Consider the following 17,694-nt stretch of genomic DNA (forward strand, 5'->3'; position numbering starts at 1 on the left):
GACTTTCTGTGGCTTTGGCTATTTTACTAAAAGACACGGACTCTTTTTTCACACCCTTTATCACACACAGGTCTTTCCCTTTATGAAAAAAGAGATCTGATAGCCTTCAAGACATCCCCCAAGTTCAAAATCCCTTCAAGCTAAGAAAGAGGAAGAGCCAGAAGGAAATGTGCATAAATAAAGTGTGTGTATGTATGTGTGTGCGTGTAAAATAAATAGAGAAGATACCTGCATAGTGTGAAAATAAACAGGAAAATGTCTTTGTGTCTTATGTTCTCCATCAAAGAATAAATAAATGCAGAGGATGGATCACAGCTCCAAAGGGCAGCAAGAGGAGATGCCTTTAGCCTCATGTCAACAGGGCTTACAGAGTGCTGGAGAGATTCATTGGCATAAACAAGAAAACATCCCCTTCTGAGGCTGTCCTTGAATGGCTCAGATATTCCTTCACCTCAAAAGCTTTAAAACAAACCTTGCTTTGAATAGGGAAGCCCTGATCTTAAAGCTGGGGTCCTACATCTCAGACTTTGCTACATGGAAAAGCCCCTTAGGACACAGCATTCTCAACCATGAACCTGGTTCTTAACATTCATGGCAGCTTTGACTGCCCTTGGAGGTTTGACTACCCTGCTGATATTTAAGGCCAGTCATGTTATTCCAGAAGTGGACCAGTGGTGAGGCAGTGGCAGATAAACTGCTTTCTCAGAGCTAAAAGCTGCACAGCAAAATTCTCCACTTCTGAAAGAAATGATACAGGGAAACATGGTGGACACAATGCATGGAAACGTGCATACACACACACACACACACACACACACACACACACACACACACACACACACAGAGCTCATTCCAAACAAGATCAACTGAGACTTAGAAATCAATGTGTAACGTGACAAGAAAAGAAAATGGGGCCATTTCAAAGCCTTCCCTCCTGGGCTCAAAGGAAAGAAACATGGTGTTTGTCTAGTGCAAGTGCTAAACTCTTAATAGACTGGTCACCAGTCAAAGGAGGAGAAGGCCACTCAGGCAGCAGGGTTCAGAGAACATTCAAGCAGGCAGTTGCCAGGGAGAAGTAACACCCCAGGGTTTCTGAGCTCTGAAATGTTAATATAACTTACACCAGTACAGTGCTCAGGAAGTTACATTTCATAGCACTGGGAAATCTTTAGCAATTCCCACTCAACTAAAAACAGCCCACGCGGTATGTTGAACCTACATGCACTGGTTTGTGAAAATATCGGAAATATCACCAACTTGGGAAAAAATTTTGAAGAATTATATCTATGAGAAACCATATGCAACCTCTGTCTTAGTTCTTTTCTTTTTTTTTCTTCCCCTAAAGATTCAGGTATTTAGACAAAGCTTTGGGAAAAAAAGAAATCTGTCACTTAGAGTTTTCCTTCAATATGCTTTTAAGTAACTCTTTCCTAATAAATGTGGAATGTCAGCCAGCATGAAGGGTAGGTTTCTAAGCAAAATACATTTGTGTGTGTGTGTGTGTGTGTGTGTGTGTGTGTGTGTGAAAGACCATGTCTATGTAAGGAAATGCTCATCTAATCTCAAGTACTCAGTGGTTTTGTTTTAAAACTATAATAGCTGGCATACTTCATCTGTCTGCACATGCTACAGAATCTTCAAGGTAAAAACTTGCATTTCTGAACTTTAAAGTTTTAATGGATAATGAGAATAAACACATCAATACTCAAAAACAATATACTTAGAATTTAAATGTACTTAATTTAAAATATACTTACTTAAATTAATATATTTTATTTTTAAAAAACAAGAAAAAAACATATTTTTCATACTAACCTATAATCCTAACCTCAAGTCTAGAGTGAGGTAGCCAGCTATTGAATCTGTTTTCATGGAGAAAGCTGTTTGATTCAGATTGCTAGTTATTCAAGCAATTTGAGGGAGCTCTAAACTATGGCAATATGTATTCCTACATCTTCTAATTTGACTTCTTTTAGCTGAAATTGCTTCCAGAGAAAGAGAAGAAAAAAAAAAAAACCTACACTCAGAACAAGATACATAAAATAATACAATGCACTCCTCAGATTTTTGTCAGCCTGGGTGGATTAGCATTTCTTTAAAGCTGTCATTGGATTGTTGTGTCTGGCCTATTGCGGTTTGAGGGATAAACCATAATGGTGCTGCCGGTTGTAATATGTGGAAACTGTTCAGCTCCAGCAGTTTCCATTCTCTCCCAGGCATTAGACTTATTATAATAACACACGGACCCCTCATACTTTAAGAAACACAAGAGTGATATGTCAGCAGGTTGCGGTGATCAAGGGTCTTCCTTACGTGTGATTTCTTCCTTCAGCCAGACTCAAGGAGGCCACAGACAGGCCACAATGCCAACTTCCCAGAATGGTTATGGAGGGAGAGACCAGGAGTCCAAGGTGGTGACCTCTTATTCCTGCAACGTCTTCAGTTATTCAGGGGGTTATCAGACGTGGACTCTTCACAGTCTTGGAAGGGCTTGTGAGTATCCCTCACCACTCAAAAGCATCACTGAGGATTTATGCAAATGAGGCATCCTGCAAGCATCTCAGGGAAGCTCCCCCTGACTCCGCCCTCCGCGCGGCTGGGTTTTATGAATGACTGCAATCAAGGCTGAACGGCTGCCAACTGCCCACTCTTCCCTGCACGTACACACAGAGAAACCTGCCCGGCCGCAAGCCCGCAGATGAGGCTGTGGCAACGCTTTCATTCCCCCCAGACAGGAATGAAATGTGCTTGTGGAGACTTAAGAGTATGTGAATGAAAAATTCTCAATGCCTTCGAAAAACACAATTTACATAATTACTTTCTCTCTTTTGAGTTTCCATTTTGGTGCCTGCAGTCATCAGCCCCCCTTCTGCCTCCCCCTCCCTGCAAAAAACTAAAAAACAAACAAACAAAATCTCACTATTTGATGAAATTTTAACTCAACTGAACTTGATGACAGTGTCAGGAGTCTAGTGACTGGGGACTGAGCTGTCACATAGATGATGCCACCTTTGCATTTCTGTTCTCAATCTTTTGGGTTTGGGATTTTACTCAGGTTTCTCCTGTCATTGATGGAGACAATAAACAGTGCTGGGGGAAGTGTATGTGTGCTTGAGGGAATGAAACACTTTTCAAATACACAATCTTCTAATTTGCTGATCCCTGATCAAAAACACAGAAACAAGGAAAAACAGGCAAGAAGAGACCTCAGGGGCTCTGTAACCAGCCATTTGTTTCTAAAACTCTCATTCAGCACTCCGGACTCCTCTTCCATAAGACATTACTCAAAAGGACCCAAATATCTGCAAAATTCCTGTCTCCAGCCTGACCCTCTCTAACTCCAGACATCCAACCGTCTCCCCAACACTTTTGCTTGGCTTTCCAGCAGGCCTCTCAAAATCAGCATTTCCAACTGGAATCCACCCTGCCCCACACATCTGACCCTTCACGGCCATCACCATCTTGGCTGATTGTAAATAGGTTTCTCTAGCTGTTCAGGCCAAAAGCTTTAGACTCAAAGCCTCGTTTCTCTCACACCTGTGTCCAATCCATCACAACGGTTCTCCTTTCCCAAAATGTGCAGTCTGTCCATTCCTCCTCTGTACCCCATGGCCATCCTATTGGGGCCAGTATGGTCTTTTCCTTGGATTCCCACAATAGACTTATCCCTGGCTGCCTGGCAGAGACCCTTTGGAAAGATAAATCAGATCATAACTGCTCAAAATCTTGCAGCAGGGGCTTCCCTGGTGGTGCAGTTGTTGAGAATCTGCCTGCCAATGCAGGGGACACGGGTTCGAGCCCTGGTCTGGGAAGATCCCACATGCCGCGGAGCAACTGGGCCCATGAGCCACAACTACTGAGCCTGCGCGTCTGGAGCCTGTGCTCCACAACAAGAGAGGCCGCGACAGTGAGAGGCCCGCGCACCGCGATGAAGAGTGGCCCCCGCTCGCCGCAACTAGAGAAAGCCCTCGCACAGAAACGAAGACCCAACACAGCCATAAATAAATAAATAAATAAATTAATTAATTAATTAATTAATTAATTAATTAAAAAAAAAAATCTTGCAGCAGTGCCCCAGTTTACTTACAAAAAATGCCAGAGTCCTTAGAATGTAATCTGGCCTCCTGTAACTCCCAGAGTTCTTCTCCTACCATCCCCTCCCCAGCACTCCCCTCCCCATTCACTCTACCCCAGCTGCAGTGGCCTTCTTGCTGGTCTTCCTCAGATGTACCAGGCTTGGTCTTGCTCAGGGCCTTTGCACCAACCATTGTTTCCATTGGGAATGCTCCTCCCTGATACGGGTAAGACTAACCCCCTCACCTCTCTGCAGTCTTGGCTCAAACATCAGTGTTTGGTGGTTCCTACTCTGATTACCTGCTTATGACTACAGTCAGCCCCCACCAGACTTTCAGTGCCCTTCACCTTGCTCTACTACTTAACGACATGTGCCCCTCCCTGGCCTCCACCCAGGCTGAAATAGGAGCTGCTCAGGAGGAAGGATCTCTGTTTGCTTCAATGACAAAGGCCCAGAGCCTAGAACAGGGCAGGACGTAATAGTCACTCACTACATATGTGTTAAATGAATGAATAAGATAAAAAGATAAAAAGCTGCTAGTACTCTAACATGCTAAAACACAGTGACTTACAAGAGATTTAGGTAAATCTCTTGTAAATGAGATTTTTTGCAAGATTAATGCTTTTTTGCAAGATTACAGCATATTTCTATAAAATATCTGCAAAATATAAATTAATTCATGATCAGCAAATTTTATGATTTGATTAATCCACTAAATTTGTTTTTATATGGTTTGACTGAGGGTCATTCTCTTTCCAAACAAGAAAAAAAAATGATTTATTTAGTGGAAAAGACTCTTCAGTGTCACATTATTGCTTTGAACAAATGAGACACTATCTAACATTTAATATACTGCTATTTTATCAAATAAAACTTTAAAATAATTAATTGTACATGAGGTAATTCCTTAATAGCAAAGAGAGAAAATTAATCCCCTTTTCTTTTGATTTTTCTAAACAGGGTAGGAAAATAAGAAAAACTGTTTACTGTCATCTATTATGTACTAAAATGTGCACAGATATTTAGATAATATCTTATTTAATCTTCACACTGCCCTGCAAAGGAGATGTGATTGTCCCATTTGACAGATGGGGAAACTGCAGATCTAAGAGATTAAATTATTTTTCCAGTGATAATTGGCAAATGTTGATATTTTAAGAAGTCAAGATTTGTATCCAGGTTTGTTTGGGACCAAAGCTAATGTCCTTTCCATCATTCCAAGGAGCCTTCTGACATTAATACTTAAAAGATAAATGGAAACTAATAAAAATCAATCATGAAGTTACAGAGTCCAGTATCCTCTGATATGTTTCAATATCATTGATTTCATGACATAGGTACATTATTGAAACTATTCAAATAACCTCACATAACTGAGTGTTCTTGAAACAGTATTCTAGTATTTATTGCAAGACCATATTCTCCAAATATATCAGGAGAACAATGGTGACAGCAGGGTGTCAGTTTGGCTAAATTGAAATGTAGAGTGACCTTGAGACCAGTGGGAATGTGAAATGCAAGGCATGTCATCTGGTATAGAGAAAAACAGTATATATAAGAAAAAGAATTAAGAAAGCAAAAAAGATTTAAAAGATCATTTGCAAGACATATAATTCAATTGATAAAAATCTTTCCAAAGGAGGTCATCAAAAGTGATCTTCTCATCTCCATTTACAAATACTAAAAGAGGAAAAGCTGAAAAATGTTATTTTACAAAATGAATTTTAAAAATTGCATATTCATGTCAACTTAACAGTGAACCAATCAGTATGATGACTGTTACCCCTAAGATGAAGATGAGACAGTGAAAATTCTATACCAGAAGGGGAAAGTGGATGTTGGTATTTTGAAAAGCCAGATGTACTAATCACAGATCATCAGGGCCTGGTCCACCTCTGATGTACATTCAGGGAACCCTCAGAAGCTACGTAAGAGTGACTTTTATTTTAAAAAAGACATGGAGGACAGGCAAGGTAGGTTCCTAATTATAAGAAAAGGGAAACCAGCTGGCCATTTTTCACAGTGAGTGGTGAGGGCTGTTAAACCTCCCTTAACCAGGCCAGGAAGTTATTCACCAAACCAGACACAAAAGTATAGGATTCTAAAATAAAGGTGATTACAAGATACAGATTCACTACAGAGATTAATGGGTGATTTTAAAGTTTGGAAAAACAAATTTTTCAAAGACTGATAAGATGGTGACCTAAATGGGAAGGAAATCCAAAAAAGAGGGGATATATGGATACGTATAGCTGATTCACTTTGTTATACAGCAGAAACTAACCCAACATTGTAAAGCAACTCTACTCCAATAAAATTTTTAAAAGTTTTGATAAGAAGGAAAATCATAGGCAAGAGGTCCAGTCTTTGGTCTTCTGGATTATTCACACCTGCCTGTTTATCACCTCTTATGTCTCTGGAATGCTTATAGGCTTAGTTCTACAAGGTCCTAATATTGCCTCCAATATGGCAGCAGTATGGCCAATTAACCTCTTTTTACCCAAGCTGTTATTCTCTGTTAACACAATCGGTTTCTTTCTCCAGACCTTTGGATTTATATCTGCTACCATCCCCCGCATGCCATCCTGTTGACAATTTCCTACTTACTAATCTGTGTGCATTCTCCAACAGTCACCTGCTGCTTGCAAAATACAACACAACTTTCAAAAAATCAAGATTACCAGAAAATACCTTCCACTAAACCTGCAAGAGAGAACGACTTCTGTGCATTCCATAGAGGGGGAAAAAAAACCCTCTATCTAGTGAGAAGTATGGGACTTCCAGAGGGAGGAAGCAACCATAGGGTCAAGGCAGCAGAGGCATCAATAAGGGAGAGGCCTGAGCCACGTCCTGAACCCTCCAGGGGTAAAGAGAGAGGAGCTCCAGTGGGAAGGCGGATGGTTGAGGGGAAAGAGGGTGATGGGGAAATAGAGAGTGAGGATAATTGCTCAAATGTCGACAAAAGGCGGGTTGAGAAAAGAGGCGTGAGGAAGGGAAGATGGATTTTTATATCTATGGGCACAATTCTAGGTGAGGGAATTTGCTCTGGGAAAGAGAGAAGCTAAAGGGATGGGGGGAGGGGCAGAGGAGACAGGAGGGGCACGGGGGCTGGGAGGGGGTAGGTATTTAGAGAGGAAGCAAAGTTGCTGGAAGACAGAGAGGGATGGCAATCAAACAGGTAGGGGATTTGTTCCCAAATTGCCACCTTTCATTGGACCATAACTGCTGTCTCCATTTCCCTCCAGAAAAGATTCTTGCAGGATAACGTTCCATGAGATTCATTTTGAGAAGCTTTTGGAGAGTGAAAATCGTCTCTCCACCTCTCCTCCTATTTTTAACTCTTCTCCTAGAGGCAGAAACTTCTGCTCAGAACTCCCTTCTCACTCCTACTTATGCCAGGGTTGGGAAGAAGGCTCGAAGAAGCGCCCATCTCCCAGCAGCGAGGCAACAGCATTTATGTTTTCACTAGTGAGAAGGGCTACCACATCTTACAAGCAGGAATGCGTTGGCCATTTCCTCCTTCACTTGCTGAGTGGAGCCTGGAGGGGCCTCTCTTCCCTTCTTCTTGACGGTCCAGCCGTCCTGCAGGAAGCAGCCTGGACAGATCTGGAAGGAGCAGACTCTGCCGTGTTTCTAACTCCATCTGCTTCTCTTTCCCACCGACCCAGGTCTACTCAAGCTATTTAGGTAAACACATCTGAAGCCTGCTTAGAAGACTTAGTCCTTTAGCTTCAGAGTGAGTTAAAAAAGCAAAAGCAAAACCACCACCATCACCTCAACTGGGAGTGACAGACAGTTCACAGCAGTAAGAGAGAACATCAGAAAACTCAATGATATCTGATTTTCTCTAGCAAGAGAGGAAGCATCATCTGAATCCGGAAATTCAGCCTGTTTTGCACCTCTTGCCCCTGTGATGGCACTTCTCTGTGGAACACCATGTCACAGGCTCCGGTTTGCACACAAAAAAAGCCCCACCCATTTTTTTTTCCACTAAAGAAAGCATATTGGTCTAAAAGTGAGTGACAATAATAGTATCAAGGAAAAATCTTGGAACAAACATAAGGTTATCTTAAAGGGGAAATTGTTGACAGCTTTTAGTACTTCAGTTCCATTCAGAAATAGGCCCTAATACCCCTCACAGCCAACTCCTGTGCCTTACAGCCCAACTGGGGACCACTGCTCTAACTGCTGGCTCCATCCCAAGCCTGGCAGAGGGTGGTCCCTCCACCTAAACAAACAGCCACCGGCTTGAATGCCTGAGGTGAGAGAGACTGTTGGATCAGCAATAACACCAAGTTAAATGAGAATAGTACCACTCAGAGAGTCAGGTAAGTGAAAAGTGTCTTCATTAAATCCAAAAAGCAATTCAGCAAAACAAGATGAATTTCAAGAAATGGAAACCTAGTCAGACATAAAAACTCTGCAATAACAGAACAGGAAAAGGACAGAGAGTAATATGACCTAACATTTCTGAGTGCCTACAGTGGGCCAGGAGCTGAGCTAGGTGTCCCACATGCCTTTGGCCATGTCATCTGGTCACAGGTCACCTATGGCACTTGCTGTTACCCAAGTTACACATTTGCTTGTACAATATCACCATTTCTTCTTAGAAGCACAACTCGTCATTTCAAAAACCACATGCTATCTGTGAAGTGCTTTGTTTTGAGCAAATAAATTATTTCATTGTCATTCACGTTTTAGCACAAGGCACAGGACTGTAATTGAATAGTTCAAGTTCTTGGCACCTCACATCCTCTTGCTACATTTCAGGGTCCTAGGAGAATAGAAAGTTGTCTGATCATGGTTATCTACAGTTAAATATCCAGGGTAAAGGATGCAATTTGGTAGTAAAGGGAGATGAATGGTATTTGTAAAGATTATTGCCAGAGCTTCTTTACAGCTAATGATTTTTCTGCTTTTTATTTGTAACACAAACCATAGCTCTTTAAATAATGATTTTTCGGTAGTTCTTTGTACGCCTTTTCTCCACAGGCATTCATTCTCCTTGCTCATGGGGAGCTGGGTAGCTAAATAAATACCTACTAAGAGGTCCATAATAGTTCCTTGGTGGGGTTTAAGTTGATTTTAAACAGATAAAATAAAATGGGAATATGAAACTTGGAAAGGCATTAATGTAATATTTCAGGCATCGCTTTCAATTAATTATAACTACTCTCTCAACTGATTCACCTGCCTGGAAAGTTAGAGAGAAACTGGACTCAACCAGATATGAAAATGTATTGTCCATGAACTATTATAAACATGAAAATTCTATATAAGAAATATGCAGTATTCCTTTTCTGCGGTAAATGAATGTGTCTTTATTTTGTCAAGAGGCCGTGATGCTTCTTTTACTTAAAATATGACAAAAGGATGACACCAAATCACTTGAGCATGTCAACAGGAACTTTAATACCTGAATATGATTGCTTTTTGCTCTAAACATTTTTGGCATTTAGAGTGAGAAAATAAAAAAAATATTGGAAATTACTTTTTCCTCCCTTTCATCCAAACTGAAAAAAATATGAACAGATATTTAGAAAAAATATGAAATGTATGAGATTTGGAAAGATAATCCAGTGATTAGGACTTTTGATTCCTCACTGATAAGGGTGAACATTCTCCAAGCCCTTTTGACTTGATAGGACTGTCATTATTGTGGCTTCAAATGGGCTGATGCTTCCTGAATTGTCATTTCCAGACTTCACTTCCCACTATCCATCAGGTCTGAAATCTGTACGTACCTAAAAACCTTTCTAACAACTGAGCCAGAACAGACTAAAATACTAAATTCAATATTCCCCCTCCTATTAGACTGAAACACCTCCCAAAGTCTACCTGGTCGTCAGCTAAATATTCCCATTACTGACATCTGCAATCTTGGTGCCCTATGACCGCTTACTTTCCCTAATGGCCAATGAAGCATCAAGTCCTCTGACCATTCCTTTGAAGCAGGTCTAGAAATTGCCCGTTCTTATTTATGTCTACTACTTCCGAAGTCATTTTGTCTCTTGAATGAAATAATTAACAAAGACCCTTTTCACTTACCTGAGCGGGAGAGTGTTACTATTCCCCTTTAACTTGGCCTTATTGCTTGATTCAGTCTTCCTCACGTGCCATTTGTTCCTGCTCACAGATTCTACAGAGGGCTTCCCATCCCGACCACATCAAATACACACACCGCCGTCTACTTCCGGGGTCCCTCATTCCCACGCCTTCATTCACTAATCTCTTCCTCTTAATTCCTAACAGAGCCTGTTTCTCAAGTACCTCTATCTCAATATTCTGGAACATCATTTTGCCACTTTCGTCTCCATTCCATATGCCACATTTCTTACTGAAAGTGATATGCCTCCTTTTCCCTCTCCATTGATTTTTAGTTCTTTCTAAATTCAACTCAAATGCACTGAACTCTAGGAAGCCTTCCAGGCTAAGGACTCTCATTTATCCTTCAGCAATATCTTCTAGAAAAATTGGTCCTTATGTAGGGCTGAGAAATTGTGTTTAATAGCTGCAGCCTAAGCACTGGGAAGACATTCAGGAAATGCGTGCTTTGGAAGTAGGACACGACATGGAAGCGTGTTCCATAGACCTGGCAGGGACGCTCTGATGATCATGACATCTTTGCAATCAACGAACAAACACTTACAGGACACAAGCTCTGTGCCATGCACTGTGCCCAATGCTACATCACAACCTGAAAGCTAGTCAGCCTCTTCATCAATAACGGTAGTAATAATAATAACTACTTACATTTATTGAGCATTTATTGCATGTACTCTTTTAAGCTCCTTATATGAATGAACGCGTGTGATCCTCACAACAACTCCATGTGGTGGGCAGGTTAAATGACCACCTGGGGTAGCATTTACAAAACCCTGTCATGTGTAAGTTGCAATAGTATTCATTCTACAGCTGAGCTCTATTAGTATACCATTTTAATTCTTTGAAATTGCTTAAATTCCTCCTCTCGTTAAAAATTTTTATTAAATAAAATATCATCTTCACATGAAGTAAAAACGAGATTAAGTGCAGGAATCCGGATTCACAATGCAATGGAGGCTGCTTCTCCCCCTGCAAAACGTTAAATGTAATATAAAGTATACTTATTTTGAAGAATAAAACTGTAGTCTATTATACTTTTAATGTATACATATACTGTCATGTCACTTAGTGTTCTCCAAGGTCACAAAATAATTTCAATTCCATTATTACATATAAGTAATGTTCACCTAGCTTTTCAGCCACCACTTCCAGAGTCCCAGCTACTCACCACTGGAGCTCCCTTGGAATACACCTCTTATTTACAAATCCATGGGTCAAGAAAAACATTAGACGTTCTCAAACTCTAAGACTGAAATTCTTCACCCAAGTCACTAATTTCCTCTATAGCTCTCACACTTCCACTGTAGGCAAACCTAAAGCCACAGAGAACTCACTAGCCTTGAGAGAGCTAACTCTATTGTTAAAGATTTCTGACTCTTGGAATACTCTTTTTTAAATGTTTACTGCAATCCGCCCCTATTAGCTCCCACACATGAGTCCTAACTCAGCCCTTGAAAAGTCGTGTGGGTCAAGTTCGCTGCCTCTTAAAAACACCGTCTCTCCATGAATTCAATCTCTTCGTTTCTTTCTCATCAGCCCCTCAATGAAGTCGCCTGAGGCATGAGCTCCAGGGACCCACCCACTCTAGCTGCACTCGTTTTTGTGAACAACTCTCTCAAAAGTTGGCTCCCTTTGTTGTGCATTATTTTCACTCTACATCCACAGGAAGGAATGCAAACTCAAATTTTGTAACTCCCTCTAATAACCAGGTCCTATAAAAAAGGGCAACTGACAGAAGTGAGCTTCAGGGGAAATGATCAATGTGTGGCTTCCAAAACCTGGTCATACATCACTAAAGAGGTTTTTAAAGAGACAAATACTTTGGGTCCCAGCACAGGCCTACAGAGCTGAAGTTTGGGTCCAGGGATTGGCAAGAGAGTAGCTTCCCTGAGTGATTCTAATATATCCAGACAGGCATTTGGAAACTGCTGAGGAATGAGCCATTCAGTTGCTGCACTGGATGCAGTCCTGTCCTTAACATGGAGCTAAACCACAAGACCTCTTATAGTCCCTCATAAAAGGGCTTTTTCTGAACTACCCTCAGCTTTTATGACAGGTCGATACAAGACATAGCTGTATGAAGCTGGTGTCTGCCTTTACTGTGAAATATTGGTGAGGTCAGTGTCTGTTACATCATTTTAAGTCCTTTCTATCAAAGTTTACATTCATCCCACATTCTTGGTGTTTTTCCAAAATTTAGCACCAAGAAAAATGTCATTTCTTGTTTTTTACAAATACCTACCATAATTGCTTTTGGTCAGGGTTACAAGGAACTTAAAGCTTATCATAACAACTCTGTTGGCATGGTAAGCATGTTTATAACCTCATTTTTTTTTTTTTTTTTTTGCTTATAAGTTTCAATTTCTGTATTACTAATGTTTTATGTTGCAATCTTTTTGAGAAAAGCAAAAAAAAGAATCAGAGAAAGAAAAAGGTTAACACTTCATCTCTTACAGGAAAAATTAAAATTTCAATTTTTCTTAAATTTGAAAACTCCAATATGCCTTAAAGAGCATAACTGGCATCTAATATATATATAATATATAAATGTAATATGTATAATACATATAAAATCATAATTATGATGATGATGACATCTCACTAAAGCTGACATGTTATACAAAATTAGCATTTCAGAAAGAATTTCTTGGTTCAGGGAAACTTTCCCTAGGAATTAAGTGTTACCACACAGAAAGGAAATGGTTTCCTGGTCAAATAAATTAGGGAAACATTAAGTTAAACAGGTTGAGCAGGATTTCTTATTGCATAAATTTTCAGAATCTTCAAAATGCATTGTTCTCTGAAAACAGATGCATAATATGTAGCATTTTCCAAGGAATAGTGTCCAGTTTTGGAGGTGATGAAGTGACACTTAGTGATTGCAACATGAGAAATAAGCATTCTACAAGGGATAGAATCAATGCTTGGTTATTCCAGATGATAACACAGAATAGCAAACACTGCACTTAACCTCAGTAGGGAAAATTTTTAAAGAGACAAATTCTTTGGGTCCCAGCCAAGGCCTACAGAGCTGAAGTTTGGGTCCAGAGATTGGCAAGTGATTAGCTTCCCTGGGTGAAAGTTCATCTTCCAAGTAAGACAACATGGTTTTAGAGTACACATTTTTCTCTATTCTTATATATTAATTTCACAGAGAGATGACACCAGAAGTTATGTAATAAATTCTTTCATGATTAAGCATCCAATATCAACTCATTAAAGGGACAGATTTTGACCTAAACTAGCAATTTTTGGGCAAAGCCTAAAGCTTTTGTATGTTGGTTGGTTGGTTTTTTAAACAGGTAGTAATCAATATACTTATGTAAACTTTAAGAGAAATAACTAAAAAGGCATAGACAGATGTAGAGAATGGACTTGAGCACACGGGGATGGGGAAGGGTAAGCTGGGACCAAGTGAGAGAGTGGCATGGACTTATATATACTACCAAATGTAAAATAGATAGCTAGTGGGAAGCAGCCTCATAGCACAGGGAAATCAGCTCAGTGCTTTGTGACCACCTAGAGGAGTGGGATAGGGACGGTGGGAGGGAGATGCAAAAGGGAGGAGATACGGGGATATATGTATATGTATAGCTGATTCACTTTGTTATAAAGCAGAAACTAACACATCATTGTAAAGCAATTATACTCTAATAAAGATGTTAAAAATAAATAAATAAATAAAAATTAAAAGGCGTAGAAATCCCAACGTACTTCTTTGCAATTCCTAAGTAAGATATGTGGGGAATAAAAACGTAATCATTGAAGTAGGTAAAGAATATCTGTCACCCTAAAGAAGAGAGGAAATATTACAAACTCAACATTTTTATTGCTCATACATACATTTTATAGATTTATTTTTCAGGCAAGTTAACTGTATATCTTATTTTACCTGTAGAGAAATTTCGAAGTACAATGAGACATTTTCTCTAAAACCACAATTATCTTATTGAAAAATTTTCTAGTTTTTCTCTTATGTATAGAATTAAGTAGTACATTAACCCCAAAGATATGACATTGGCAAGATTGTCTTTGTGTATTTAAATTATCCATAATTTTATTGCTCTGTAACTCAAAATGACACTCTTACTTTGGAAATAATATTATAGGTTTTGACACTAAGTAATTAAAAATTACTGATCCTTCACCAATGATAAAAATTTTAATATTTGACTTCATTAATATTAAAAATTTTGCTCCCCAAAATACACTATTAAAATAATAAATAAGCAAGTCATAGACCGAGAGAAAATATTTACATTATATATCTTATAAACTAAGTATATGTACATATACAGAGCTCGTATCCAGAACGTATATTCTTATAAATCAATAAAAAAGCAACCTATTCTATGAGATCTATTCCTAGGTGTTTACTCAAGAGAAATGACAATATATGTCTGCAAAATGACTTGTACAAGAATATTCATAGCATGAAACTAGAAACAACCCATCAATTGAAGAATTTATCAACAGGAATTTTGGTATATTCATACAAGGAATGTACTATCAGTGTGTTCAACAGTATGAATGAATCTCAGAAATATTTTGTTGAGCAAAGAAGCCAGACATAAGATTTCTTACTGTATGATTCAATTTTTAGAAGTTCAAGAAGAGGTAAAATTAGGTGACAAGAACAAGAAAGAAGTTGCCTCTGGGTGGGGTGTGTGCAGTAATAGGAATGTATGTTGTTTTGAGAAGTTGTGACACAGGTGTATATAAATGTCATTATTCATCAAACTGAATACTTCAGATCTGTACATTTCATTCTATGTAATTTACATCTAATAAAAATGTAAAAAATGAACGATAAAAATAACTGAGAGCTCAAAGAAAGAAGGCAAAAGTCTCATAATTTAAGGATATGTCATCTTTCATGTAAGTACAGTATAATTTAATTTGCTTTGGAAAACAATAATTCCAACAAACAACTATGGAAGTCAAACAATTAATACACTTTTTCAAAGCAAACAATTTATTCCTTTATACCTTGTCAGAACCAGAATGATAAATATAAATTTAGTTAAAGCTAAGAAATCCCTTTTTTGTGTAGGAATATTTTTCATCAAGATGAATTATTACATATATTTGAAGAACTTAAAGGAGCTTTTAAAATAGAGTTCAGGAAAAGGACAAATGTGGCACCATGGTTTTAAAACCATGTTTAAGACATTACCTGTCATACATTATATCTAAATTATTTAAAAGGTAAATTTGCCTCCAGTATTTCACACAAAATATTACTTAAGACTTGTACAAGCATTTATGGGTAGAAAAAAAATCCAAAATTGGTGTTTTGAGAGACTCAGTCTACATTTTATGTAAAACTGAAAATATGTCTTATATCGTATGCCTTATGAAAAGGCAAATGACATTTCTTTTCTAAGTAATTCTGAGCATTAGCTGAAATTTCTAAGAGCAACATCTTATACCAAAAGTATAAAACATATTTTTTTATTAGAAAAATACTGAAAAATAAAAAAAGTCATGAAAATCACATCGATTCCTATTACTTTAAAGTTATATAAATAAGTGAAAGTTAGCCATCACTATATTCCAAACCTCTTTTGCTATCTCTTCTATAGACATACATAGTTTAAGACTCTAAAGGCCATACTGTAAACAGAGCAATCTTATAACTCCAGTCTGTTTGGTAGAGGAGAAGCATGAGATGGTCTCAGAGTTGGAATTCTTTTGTTTTTATTAGAGCCGTTGCAACTCAACCATCTCAGTAGAAGAGCAGGTGCATTTGCTTTGCTTTCTTCCTACTGAAAACTCAGCTCTAAGTGGTTTGAGAATCCAGAAGAGTCAGCTGGCAGTCACTATGTGAAGCTATTTTGATGTACCTTTATTCTAAGAGAATGCTTTTTTATGTTTTCTTTTTTATTATTAAGGAAATAAACTGATTTTGAAAGGGAAAAGAACAGTGATAATGGGGGGGGTATGAAATAATGGAAAAAATAATGAGAAATAAGTCAGAATGTTCTCATGCTTTCATAGACAATTTTACATCAGTGGATTCACTTCTTTACCCTGAAAATTCTCTTCTCCTCTGTGACTGATTAAATTATTGTTCCCTCTCTCACTCCCATAGCCCTTCTGCACTTCCTTTTATGGGTTTAGCTATGCCACTTGCTTCAGCATCATGGCAAGGTGTACCTCCTGTCCCTTGGTTTTGGACATGGCCATGTGACTTGCTTTGGCCAACACAATGTTGGTGGATTGGCAAGCTGTGTTAAAAAGGGCTTGAAATGTTCCTGTGCATCCAAACACGGGGGTCCACCCTCTTGAACACCATTACGATGAGACAAGCCTGAGACATGTGGAGAAAATCTGGAGCCTAAAGCCAGCCCCTTGCGAAGCCCAGCCTAGGTCACTTCCATCCAGACAACATGCAGAAGCATCACTGGCTGTGACACTCCAGCCATCCCATAGACATTTGAGAGGTAAGTGCTCAGGTCCTGAGGGTTTTATGGCTGGTTTCTCCTTTCCTCCAGTACGACCACCAGCTCCCATGGGAGATACCCACGTACACAGTTTCCAGATAAACTCCCCTCCCAGTTCCGGTAGGTCCAACCTCTGCCTGGCACGTTCTTACGATACCCAGGTGTTGGGGTGTTTCCTGGTAGAGACCACCCATAGGCCTATTCTCTGAGGATAGGGCCCCACCTCCCAGGCAACCACTTATCACTCATTCAATATGGTTTCCCGAGGTCCTCAAAAATGTCCTGATTTTAGCTGAAGCTAATTCATAATAACATCCATGAGAATAATCAAAATCTCCATGAAGGTCAGGACTTTGCTCATTTTACTCATTGTCGTATCTCTAGTGCCTAGAAAATTGCCTGGCACATGATGAGTAGGTGCTCAAGACATATTTGTTGAATACATGAATAAATCCGCTGGAACTTTTTTCAGTGTGGATGGTTGCTATACTGAAACTTTAGTACATTCACTCCAAGGACAGAATTAGAGCATTCTGGAAGACAAGGGACAGAAAACTGGTAGGGTCACAACGCTTTTCCTGGAGTTTTATAAATAGCCCACGAAGGTTTCCCATCAGCTCCATGTAATAGCACGTGACACGGTGCATCGTCATGACTCCGTACAAGTCAGGGTCAGGCGTGGGCCTGACAGAACTGCCATGTGGGCCTCCATCAGCTCTCACCCCACAAGACCTGGTTGGAAAAACACAACTGCCCACCCGAATCCAGCTGCCCAATTTTTATTATATGAGGGAGCAAGAAGGTTATCTTAGAAAGGCAGTATGGTAGGGCAGCAGGGCAAGGAGTCAGAAGAACTGAGTTCTAGGCATGCTGGCCACTTACTGACCAGAAAATGTAAGGTGAACAACTTTCTGTGTCTCCTTATTGTCGGATACAGTGAGCATAACGACATTTCTGGACCCTATCTGAGTGCTCTTAGCAGTAGCAAATGAAGTGCTGTGTCTAAGTTGCATTGAAGACACTCAAGCATTATCAAATTGTACAGTATTGTCTTGAAAATGCATTCTT

The 17,694-nt window shown here is 39.3% G+C and overlaps 1 protein-coding gene across 12 annotated transcripts in view; it reads right to left on the reverse strand.

Moving 5' to 3' along the window:
- RIMS1 (regulating synaptic membrane exocytosis 1) overlaps positions 1–17,694 on the reverse strand; it is a 463,443-nt gene that overhangs the window by 388,117 nt on the left and 57,632 nt on the right. The window lies entirely within an intron of this gene.

This window comes from Balaenoptera physalus (genome assembly GCF_965194825.1).
Source record: "Balaenoptera physalus genome assembly, chromosome: 9".
Classification (NCBI taxonomy): domain Eukaryota; kingdom Metazoa; phylum Chordata; class Mammalia; order Artiodactyla; family Balaenopteridae; genus Balaenoptera; species Balaenoptera physalus.